The 12,137-nt window shown below is 42.2% G+C and overlaps 1 protein-coding gene across 1 annotated transcript in view; it reads left to right on the top strand.

Moving 5' to 3' along the window:
• Positions 1 to 3,054: 3,054 nt before the first annotated feature.
• LOC138300554 (acyl-coenzyme A amino acid N-acyltransferase 1-like) overlaps positions 3,055 to 12,137 on the top strand; it is a 186,062-nt gene continuing 176,979 nt past the window's right edge. Inside the window, exon 1 of the mRNA XM_069240090.1 lies at positions 3,055 to 3,077. The gene's annotated coding sequence lies outside the window, so the exon portion shown is untranslated. The remainder of the gene's footprint in view (positions 3,078 to 12,137) is intronic.

Below are 12,137 nucleotides of genomic sequence, written 5' to 3'. Positions count from 1 at the left end.
GCTGGCAATATCTGCCCCCTTTGGGGGCAGATAGGCCTATTTTTGGAAGGCTCAACTGCCCCCAAGGAAGGTTTTTTTAAAAAAAATAAGAGGGTGGGGATATGGCCATACCCCCACCCCAAATAAATGGGGCCAAAGTGGTTCTGCCCACTAGTGGGCAGAAGAGCAATTACCCCTCTGATCCACACCCTGGGGGGCAGAAAGTCTACTAGTTGTTAGGGAATTTAAAAGAAAATAGTGGGGTGGTGGCTACCATCCAGTGTGGGCCTGGTTACCCCAACTGAAGAGGGTAACAGTCTTTCAGCTCTCCCCCGCACACTAAAGCATCTTATCCCACGGCAAGCAAGAGGACATTTGATTATTTGGGGTTTTGGTTTTACATTTGGACCATGAGAGCTTGGCTAACTCTCAAAATTGTCCCACTTGGAATGGTGAGGGCTGCACTTTTTGGACTTTGGGACGCTGCCATGTAGAAAAATCCACAAGACCTAGACACATCTGAAAACTACAAATCTGGGTGATTCCAGGGTGGTGTGCTTCACATGCACCCGCACCATTTTCTTAACCACAATGCCCTGTAAACCTCCAACTTTGCTGGCTATCACACAGTTTTGTGATAGAACCTTCCGGAATCTGCAGGAATCCACAACATTCCTGCCACCCTGCATTGTCTCAGCTATACCGATAAAAATTCTGCCGCATTTGTCAACCTAATTTTTTTCAAACTGCCCTTTAGGACCCGCTTTTGTTCCCCCTCAATTTTGACATGTTTTTGGCTCTTCCCTGTCACAGGCACTTGGCTCACCACAATTGAGGTATCATTTTTACCGGGAGATGGAGGGGAACGTTAGGTGGTAGGAAATTTGTCCCAATGCGGTGATCCCACACAGAAATGTGGGAAAAATTTGTATTTTTTAGCTAAATTTGAGGTTTGCCGAGGATTCTGGGTAAGAAATAATTGGGAGATCCACGCAAGTCACACCTCCCTGGATTCCCTTAGGTGTCTAGTATTCAGAAATGTATGGGTTTTGTATGTTTCCCTATATGGCTGCTGAGCCCAGGACTAAAAACGCAGGTCCCCACCCCCCTCAAAAACAGGTAGTTTAGTATTTGATGATTCTGATGTGTCCACATAGTGTTTTGGGGCATTTCCTTTCGTGGGCACTAGGCCTACCCACACAAGTGAGGTACCATTTTCATCAGGAGACTTGGGGGAACGCTGGGTGGGAGGACATTTGCGGCTCCTCTCAGATTCCAGAACTTTCTGTCACCGAAATGTGAGGAAAAAGTGTTTTTTTGGCCACATTTTGAGGTTTTGAAAGGATTCTGGGCAACAGAACCTGGTGAGAGCCCCACAAGTCACCCCATCTTGGATTCCCCTAGGTGTCTAGTTTTAAAAAATGCACAGGTTTGGTAGGTTTCCCTAGGTGCCGGCTGTGCTAGAGGCCAAAATCCACAGCTTGGCACTTTGCAAAAAACAGCTCTGATTTCTTTGGGAAAATGTGATGTGTCCATGTTATGTTTTGGGGCATTTCCTGTCAGGAGCACTAGGCCTACCCACACAAGTGAAGAACCATTTTTATGGAAGACTTGGGTAGGTTTTCCTAGGTGCCAGAATCCACAGCTAGGCACTTTCCAAAAAACACATCAGTTTTCTTTGGGAAAATGTGATGTGTCCATGTTGTGTTTCTTGTTGTGGGCATCAGGCCTACACACGCAAGTGAGGTACCATTTTTATCGAGAGACTTGAGGGAAAACAAGAATAGAAGAGCAAGTGTTATTGCCCCTTGTGTTCCTCTACATTTTTCCTGTCCAAATGTAAGACAGTGTTTAAAAAAATGTCTATTTGAGAAATGCCCTGTACTTCACGTGCTAGTATGGGGACCCCAGAATTCAGAGATGTGCCAATAACCACTGCTTCTCAACACCTTATCTTGTGCCTATTTTGGAAATACAAAAGGTTTTCTTGATACCTATTTTTCACTCTTTATATTTCACCAAATGAATTGCTGTATACCCGGTATAGAATGAAAACCGATTGCAATGTGCAGCTCATTTATTGGCTCGGGGTACCTCGGGTTCTTGATGAACCTAAAAGCCCTATATATCCCCACAACCAGAAGAGCCCAGCAGACGTAATGGTAAATTGCTTTAAAAAAACTGACATTGCAATAAAAAGTTATAGAGTAAAACGTGACGAACAATGGCTGTTTTTTTTACCTCAATTTCAATTTTTATTTTTTATTTTAGCTGTTATTTTCTGTAGGGAAACCTTGTAGGATCTACACAAATGACCCCTTGCTGAATTCAAATTTTTGTCTAATTCTCTGAATTGTTTAGCTTTCCAGGATCCAGCATTGGTTTTACACCCATTTATGTCACTAACTGGAAATAGGCTAAAAGCACAAAAAATTGTAAAAATGGGGTATGTCCCAGTAAAATGCCAAAATTGTCTGGGAACCTGGTGATTTCAGCACCGCAAACCTTTTGTTTATGCCATTTTCAGGGAAGAAAACCACAAGCCTTCTTCTGCAGCCCTTTTTTCCCAATTTTTCAAGAAAAAAAAATTAAATTGTTACTGTACTTTGGCTAATTTCTTGGTCTCCTTCAGGGGAACCCACAAACTCTGGATACCTCTACAATCCCTAGGATGTTGAAAAACAAAGGACACAAATTTGGCATGGATAGCTTATGTGGACAATAAGTTATGAGGGCCTAGGGCGAACTGCCCAAATAGACAAAAAAGGCCTGGCACCTGAGGGGGAAAAGGCCTGGCAGCTAAGGGGTTAATATTGCCAGTATTATTAGTTATTAGTGTCAGTACTACAATTGTTATGTATTCCTTTGTATTTGTTAATAATACAATTATCATAATCGGTTTAGTATTTCACTGTCAGACTACATTTATTACCGCCTCTAAATGCTTTGCGGAATACAGCTTGTCTTAGGCTGCTTTCTACGTTGGTTTGGCCTTTCTTTATTGCACAACTCGGATGAAGTAATCGGTTTTTATCTCTGAACTTCGACATCGGTAGATTGTCACACTGCTGGGCGCACAGCGACAGAGCAGGTCCTGAGTAAGTAGCACTGCGGTGGAAAGAGAACAGGCAGCATGAGCAGAACTAATAATATAATTTCATAAAATACGTATTTTTACAGCTGTGGGTGATAATTACTGCATTTTGTAGCCGCATTAGAAAAGGGTAGTATAGCATACTATAGCTGAATCATCTACATGTAAGATTCACCTATTTTCTGGCATAAATTGTAAAATATTAAATGTGGCAGTAGAAAACTATTACACACGGTGAGGTGTTATATTTGAATACTTTGAAGATCAATACTTCAATTATTGGTTTTATAACAATAGTATGAGTTCCGTTTAATATAATATGTGCTAGTTTTTGTGGAGGTTTACATTTAAACCTAATATTCTGTAGAAGCTCCCGTGGAATATAAACATAGCACGTAGTATTTTCAAAAATGTATAGCACACGAATGCCATACATATATATATATATATATATATATATATATATATATATATATATATATATATATATATAAGATTCCCCACTGTGTTCGTCGTGACTATGAAGGTATTTAGCATATATTTGTTTTCTGCAGTTTCGACATCTAAAGTTAAGTGTTTTAAAAACTGTTTGAATTGAGTCTGCAATATGCACAGTAAAAGGCAACACTGTTGGGCAGGGTCCAAATATGCACACATTAGCATCCCCGGCGTTACTCAGCCATTATGGTGCTTCAAGCTGCTGCGAGCAAGCAGCGAACACACACTGGGCGTTCGTGCAGAAGCAAAACAAGGCGAATTAAGTGTTAGCTTTCACTACTATTCCATGTCTTAGGATAGATAGTCAGCAACCAGGCAAATGACACGACCTGTTTCTGCTGTCGAATGGAAAGGTTGATATTTAATAACATCCTGGCTGCGAGGTTATTTTAATGACCCAATGAAAATCAACATCTAAAACGTATAATTTTCTCTCTAAATAGGTTATTCTTAAGTTTGGCTCCACAACTTTGTGACAACACAACAAACAACATATAACATACAAAAAATGGTTTTGGGTCAGTTACCTTCACCCATAGCTTGTTTAGAGGAGCCCTGTTCAAGTATTGGCTTACTCTACTATCTAAAGGGTCTTAGATCAGACCATAGCATTTTACGGACTATACATTATTTTCTTTGCATTTATATACTGAGTTGATGGTCTGAAAGGTATTTTTTGCTTCATTATTTGCTGTTTGTGCTGGCTGTATGACAATTAAACAAATGGTGTAGTGAAAAACCACGTCCTTTAATACAGTTTTGTTGTTGCTTTAGAAATTTAGTTTTTTCGGTGGTCGGGTAAAAATCATTTCCTCTCAAGGCAATCCATTATGTAAGCTGATCTGTGTCACTGTCATGATGCATCAACCATCTTATATGTTAGGTGGTCTTAGATCTCTTCAGAAAAACCTCTTTAGGACCCTCTTACTTCAGAAAGGAATGCACAATTATTTTCTGTGAGTGTGAAGAGGGTCTCGAATTATCTTCCACTGAACCTACTCATCACATCCTCATTAGCGACCTTCATGAAAGAATTGAAGCTTCTCTTCAAAATAAATTGTTTTTCTGCACAAAATTCCGCTCTCAGATTGTAGCCCCCCTCTTTTGTCAGTATCCCATGCGCACTCTACATTAATCCTACATCTTACTCACCTACTTCCTGCTCCACCTTTCTTCCGCACTCCTCTCTCTACCGTGGTCCCACTTCCCTACCTCCTGCCTTTCCTCCCTTTTACGTTTAATAACCCAGTTACGTGCTATCATACTACCTGCCTCTGCACAGCATCTTCTTGCTTTTTTATCCTAGCATTTATTTTGTCTCTTCAGTTTCTCCCATTCGCTATTTTTCCTTATTCTCTTCCATGCTGCCACCTCTTCTTTGTATCCCAATTTAACTCCCTCCAGAGTTCTAATTGTGTTGTTCTTAGCATTTTGACACTTGGGGCATCATTTGAGGATAAGCTGCAATTTCGGTCCTTCTCATGTTTGTGAAGTTGGGCAAACATTCCTCACTGCAATATCTATCAGAGACAAATGATTAAAGAGCGAAGGCCCTAATTTAGAGTTTGGCGGGTGGGGTTACTCGGCAGTGGCGGGATGGGCCGAGGCTAAAATAAATAAATAAATAATAAAACTCTTACCATCTTGGGGAAATGCGTTCATCTCCCCTCCGTTCTCGTCCTCTTCCTGGCTGCACACAGGCTCCCAGCCAATCACAATGCTGCTGTCACCAGCATGCCAGCAGCGTTGTGATTGGTTTGAATAGCCTGCTTTGCTGCTCAAACTGGACATGGTAGCCTGTGCATGATCTCCACTCGGCTGTGATTTACAGCCGGGTAGAGAATATGCAAAGGGCGCATGTCTCTTTGGCCGGCCCAACGCGGCCAGCCAAACAGACATGTGCACTTTATGGTGCACGTACATCTCATCGAGCACTCCCCCGCCCCCTCCAGCCCAGCCCCATCCCACCCTGCACATTACTCCCAGGGAAAATAAAAGGATAATAACATAGCGTTATTATCATTTTATTTTTCCTTTTTCTATAATCCAGTAGAGCTTCGCTCCTCCGCCTTAGCGGAGGAGCTGCTCCTCTTACTCCGTCACAAACATGATGGATATCCTGTCCGTCGTATTACAATCCCATTATACTCTATGGGAATCGTAATATGCCAGACAGGATATCCTTCACATCTGTGATAGAGTAACCCACTCGGCAAACTCTAAATCAGGCCCCTAGGCCCATATTTATACTTTTTTAGCACCCCATTTGTGCCGCTTTTTGACGCAAAAACGGCACAGACTTACAAAATACAATTGAATTTTGCAAGTTAGCGCCGTTTTTGCGTAAAAAAATTACGCAAATGCGGTGCTAAAAAGTATAAATATAGGCCTTAGTCTTTCCTATAACATTTAATATAAGGTGATTCTTGCATGCACCATTTAGACGCAGCTTGAATTTAATTCTTTACCAATCAATAGTTAACTGCTACACGCCCAAATTCTTCCAAGGTTGGTGCATTCCTGGCCACTCACAAGAGTGCAGTATTATGCATGAATCTCCAGGTTCTGGAAAGCCCCTGGAATGATGCATAGATTAAGATTTCCAAGTGTGTAGCGTTAGGAGACACTATGCATGAGCAACCCCTCTTAGACCTGAATAAGTCGACATTCAAGCATCTGATTTGTGCCTGTCCACCACCACATCCTAGGCCTTCTCTACCCCTGAATGTCCCCACATCTTCAGGAGTGCTGCACAACTGAAATTTCTATTCACAGGGACTGTAGAAATCACCCACAGCGATTGTTGAACAGTCCCACGTCATTTTACCTCTTATCCCTGTTTATCCACACACCACGCAGCTACTACATTACCAAACCCATCTACCCTTCTGCAGGCACGCTTGGACCAGAGAAAGCCTGCATTCTCGAAGGCTACCTCTTTCAACAACGGATTGATGGTTAAGATAAAATCAGTCCCGTGGTAGAGATAAACAAACCTCGGGGCTGCCGCTTATTTAAAATGCAACTTGGTCTATTCAGAAATTATTTAATTGTAGAAACTGCCCTTTAGTCTTTGATGGATGTAGGGTATGACATCTTGCCCCACTCACCTTTAGCTCAGCTTTTTTTCCAGGCTCATCTCTCCTTGGCATTGATTTTGTTTGTACCTTGCCAAAGAGCAGACTTTGCTTCTAATAATTAACTTTCAACATTTCATGGAGTAAAGAAGTGTGTGCTACTGCTCTTAGTAAACTGACTGTTAAGGTCAGTGGTGTGGTGCCTCTTAAAGAGGCCAGAGCCTGCATTAAAAGAATAAAGAGATGTTGGAAACTGGAAACAGACGCGAGTGTGCTAGAGTTAAGTAGTCTATTTTGTTGCCCTTGTCCCTCAGGCACTTATGATTAGGAAGCCATATCTATGCTCCTCACTATCAGTTCCAATGGTGCACAGGGACTCTGCAGTGTTGCTTCCCTTCTACCCAAACATCCCTTCCTATTCTATGCTCCTCTCATTGTGCAGCAAACCAAAGCATGCCAACCTGTTACTTACACTCCATGCTCACAGGAGATATATAACTCTGTAGTCAATGCATGCCAAACTGTTACTTACACTCCATGCTCACAGGGCATATAACTCACTAGCCAATGCATGCCAACCTGTTACTTACACTCAATGCTCACAGGACATAACTCACTAGCCAACGCATATCAATCTGCGACTTTCACTCAATGCCCCCTGTGCATATGGTTCACTAGTCATCCATGTCAATATGCACTTTCCAATTCAAGCTCCTTGCGCATATAAGTCACCAGATAATGAGTGCCAATCTGCTACTCCCACTCCATGCTCAGTGAGCATATAATGTGCTAGCCCCTGCATCCCAGTCTGTAGTCTTCAGTCCCTGTGCATATAACTCACTCGCCAAAGCATACCGATAAGCATCTTTCACTTCATGTCCCTGTGGATATAACTCACTAACCACTGCAATTCAATATGCAACTTCAATTCCATACTCTCTATGCATGCTACTCATTGGCTACCTCATGCCAAACTGCAACCTGCACTCCATGCTTGCTGTGCATATAACTCACATGCCAATCTGCAACCTTCACTCCGTATTTCCTTTGCATATAAATCACTAGACAAACCATGCCAATATACTACTTACAATTCATGCTTTATATCCATATAACTCACTAGCCAATACATGCCAGTCTTCTACTTTCACTTAATGTTGTACATGGATGCAACTCACAAGCCAAAGCACGTTAATCTGCAACTTGACTCCATGCTCCCTGTGCATACAATGCATACTTTACCAAGGCTTGCCCGGACGTTCCGGGCATCGGCGTCTCCTCAGCCAGCTGGGAGGGTGGGGGCTGGTTTTGTTTCTGGGGGGCCGCTTTTGTAGCAGTGCACCAGTTCTGAAAGCACCTGCTGCAGAGTACCTTATATAGCCGGTAGCTTTTAGAAAACAATAAAAGCGTCAAGCTAAAGAGATCTAGTTTTGTCTATTGGGAGTTTTGACTCCTCTAAGGTATCACAGCGAGTTAATATGCCTGCTGCAAGGACGTGTTCCATGCATATCAAAGAACAGTATTTTATGTGCATAGCTCAGTGGCTTACTGATGTTGTCACAGAGACCCTTTTCATACTGTGCAGTTCATAAATTACAATCATAATCTAGCACAGTGAGCTACTAAGTCTCACCAAAGAGCAGCATGCAAACTGCATTGTATGGGTTGGAAAGTTATGTTTTGTCTGTCTTTCATTATCCTAATGTTACTAAAAATGGTTTCTTTAGGTAGAAATATGTTCTCATTAGCAAAGCCAACCCTGAATGTTAATTTTGTACTTCTCCAGACCAAGTACTCAAAAAATTCCTACCAGTATGCATGACATGAATACTACACCTTGTAGTCCCCTTTGTCGTATGTAACATTTCCTATATACTGAGGTACACGTATGATTCCTTGTTTCTGTGTTTGTCTGCGATGTAAAGTGCTCTGACATCCTACACCTGATTGAGCGGTGCCATAAAACAAATGAAATACTTGTGAGAGAGGGGTATGGAGAGATATGGGGAACTGTTGGGTGGTGATAGTGCTGAAATCATTGAAGAGCCCCAAACAAAATTGTAGAATCCTGTTTCACTGTAAATTGCTTAATATGCTTTGAAAACTAATGCAACTAAATATTCAATGAAAAAGGTGTTGCAGAAGGAGCCATTCTTCACCCAAATTTTCTTGGGGGGAGAACCCCCAAAACCCTCCTTGCAATGGTTATGCTAGCTGCCTGCACTCAATATGCATCAAAGGGGGGCTAGGCTGAAGAAAATGTGTCAGGGCTGCTTTGGGCTGCGATTTCGGCCCTACCCTCTTCTTGCCATCCATGGTACCCTTACTGAGTTCTAAGCCATTGTGGAGACCAGATGGGCGAGGGCACTTTGGTACTGACTACAGAAGCAGACGGAAGGTATTTCAGATAGATTTCTGAGTCTGGTATGAGCTGTAGCCCTACAATGAATGCAGGTACTTCTCCTCCTTCTTATGTCAAGCAGCATGAAAGAAGGTGCCTTTCCTCTGCCACGATCTGCAGTGTGACACTTAGGCTGTCTGTACTGTTTTTAGTTTCGGCAGACTAGGGAAAGACGCCTCTGAAATATTGGTGCACCGGCACAAGACACTTTAGAATACAGTTCTGAGGGCGAGGGTGTTCAAAACGGGAGCACACTACTTTGTGGAGCTACGAAGAAAGGCAAAACGATATTTTGAGGTTTACATTACAATTCTTTCTCTATGGCTGAATATTGCAAAATCTCTACTCCATTGCTGTTACCATAAGTGTTCTATGACAAATGACTTACAAGTGGGCTGTGGCTCCTTTATTGCCCTATATCCCCCCATTCCTAGCCCCAGTATTCAAATCCACACCTAAATCTGACGCCTCACTTCTTCCAAATAACTCTCTTGCACACAACGTCTTCCATGACTCTTTTTTCCGTCCAGCTTATGTGCAAAACACACCACCACTTCCTCCTTTCACAGAGGCTCTCTCCGACAGGTACTCTTCCTCACTATCCTTTCACATTTGCTCTTCCAGCACAACTTTTAAACTCCCCACCACCAGGTATCGTGCTCATTTTCAACTCTCTCAGCGAAATCTTCTTCCTTCTTCATATTGTACCACCCAGCACACTCAAACCAAACACATCCCTCACTTTCAGTCATCTAAAAGCAAACAAAGCCGTTGCTTCTAATATCTTGTTATGTTTACTTCTGTTCAGTAGCAAAGGCACAACTTCACTTACTTTTGATTAATGGCAACCAAAGCCTTAACCTCTCTTGTATGCTACATAACCATGATTTATGTATCCTTGAAAACACCATTTCCAGCAGACTGAGTTTAACGTCAATGCCCCCTTGCAACTATTCCAGTTTTTCTATGTCCATTTTTATTTTTGTTCTCCTTTACAAAACTTGAATAGCCTTAGGATTGACAAACAGAGATACCTTGAACTTCTCTGCCATGTGAGTTTTAATGGATTATACGTTCTGTGTTAAGGATTGCTTTTTGTTTCTTCCTTTCACTTCTGTTTGTTGCTCTGTTTGCCATCCAGACAGCCATTAGTTTTATCCTGAAAGTGTTCAACTTTCTCAATAGTGTTTAGTATGGAGGATTTCTGACATTCACCAACAATAGTAATTGCTGAGTGTCCCATGTTGGGTCTGGCCTTTCTGGCTTTCGCAGTTTCACTGAAAGTTTTACTACAGAGAGATGGAAAAAACATTCCTCTCTCACCTGTTGTTTGTAAAGTTCAGTAGTCTTCACATATTGGTCGACTCAGATTCATTAGCATGGCAGCCATCTTTACTTACATATGGCCATGTTTGTATGAGCCCATATGGAGAAACAAGCACCACACAATGAAAGTGTTCACCTTTGAACACTGCTTGGAAAGCATGCGCAACTTCTCTCCGTGTGAAGTGCAGGCGGTAAAGGTAAAGAAGCTGCTATGACCCTGAGCAAAGGCATGTCTTTGCAGTGTGATTCTTTTTAGGGTCGAGCCTGCGTAGCATGAGCTCGCGCATGCGTATCGCAGCGAGACGCTTTTGTATTTAGAAAAGGGCTCAGAGCCCTGTCAACTTCACGTCAGTGTTTTTTATTGGTTCGTGGGCTTGCCTAATAAAATCTGCTTGCTTTCATTAGTCGAAGGCAAGCATACGTCATGCCTTTTCCGGTGGCTAGCCCTCCTCGAGCGCAGCGACCAAGTACAGAAAACATGCAAGGCTCGCTGTTTTCCATCGGGCTCGTGGACTTCTTTTTCTCTAATTTACGAGCGCGATCTCGCTTGGCAGAAGTCGAGCGCTTTACATAGTTAATTTCACTTTTTCGGGTTGTGTACACAAATGCACTTTTGCCCAATAGCTGAAAAGTCGGGTCAGGAGTTTACAACGCGATCACCTCTAACATGAGCAAACGCGAGACCCATTGCATTGTAAATGCTTGTTTCAACTTGAGGCTCCTATCCAGTTAGGGAACATGGATCGAAATGCCAACACACTTCCAAAACAAATGCAGAGAAGGAGGTCTTTTATCAAAGACCATAATTTCTGCATTTACCTGTAATCGATTCAATGAATAAATCCAGTCTCATAAATATTGATGAAGTGAAATTTCTTTGAGCCTTTGCAAATAAACTCCTTGAGCTGTCTGAATTTAGTGCATCCAGAATGGCTTGTTCAAGTCACAGATGCTGCACTAGCATGTGGTATGATGCACTCTAGGGCATGGTACGTTTGATGCATGGTCCGAGTGTACAATTCGGACATGACATCTATATATTTATGGAATGTGTCGTTGATTTACTCTAAGACAAGAAATCAAAAATCCCACTAGATGGTATTGAAGCTCTTGACTTACCCAGGAACTATATACATGACTCTATTGACATCCTAGATAACCCATTTTAGGCCGGTGATTTAGAATGTAGTGGAACAAAAGCTTTGCCATCAATTAGTGGGCTTCTGCCCCTGGGAAGGTTGGGGGTTCCCTTGCCCTACTGAGAGGTGACAGAATCACAGGGTTTCAAACGGTGAAACTATAGATGGCTCTGCTATGGAAATCTTTGTCCCAGTGCCCAGTCAACCACAAGGTTACTGCTAAACATGTTCAGGATTATCACTATTGAGTTTCACTGCCTGGCTTTTTATGCCGGATATGCAGTATTTGGGCAAAGTAAAAAAAAAAAAAAAAAACAATGGCCTTGACACAGAAGTAATTCTCAGTGCTTTAGGGTCAATTGTATTTTCTTTGTCCCAAACAAATTCCTGATTTGGGAATTCGGTTGAAAAAAAAAAACAGAATACCAATTGAGCCATTAAATCAAGGCATTCAAATGTGTCTACAAAGTGTCCACTTCACTAGTGGATGAATTGTAACCACAGAGATCTCTCCCAGGTAGACAGGGATTTCTAAACATGGTTGGATGACTTCTGCCAGGTGACGAAGGTGAAGGTCTCTGCAGACCTGGCTACTGGTAGGCTGTCTGCCAAAGTCTATATCA

The sequence above is a fragment of the Pleurodeles waltl genome, chromosome 1_2 (genome assembly GCF_031143425.1).
Source record: "Pleurodeles waltl isolate 20211129_DDA chromosome 1_2, aPleWal1.hap1.20221129, whole genome shotgun sequence".
Lineage (NCBI taxonomy): Eukaryota > Metazoa > Chordata > Amphibia > Caudata > Salamandridae > Pleurodeles > Pleurodeles waltl.
Note: the sequence above shows the minus strand (reverse complement) of the source record. Positions and strands in the feature narration are given on the sequence as shown.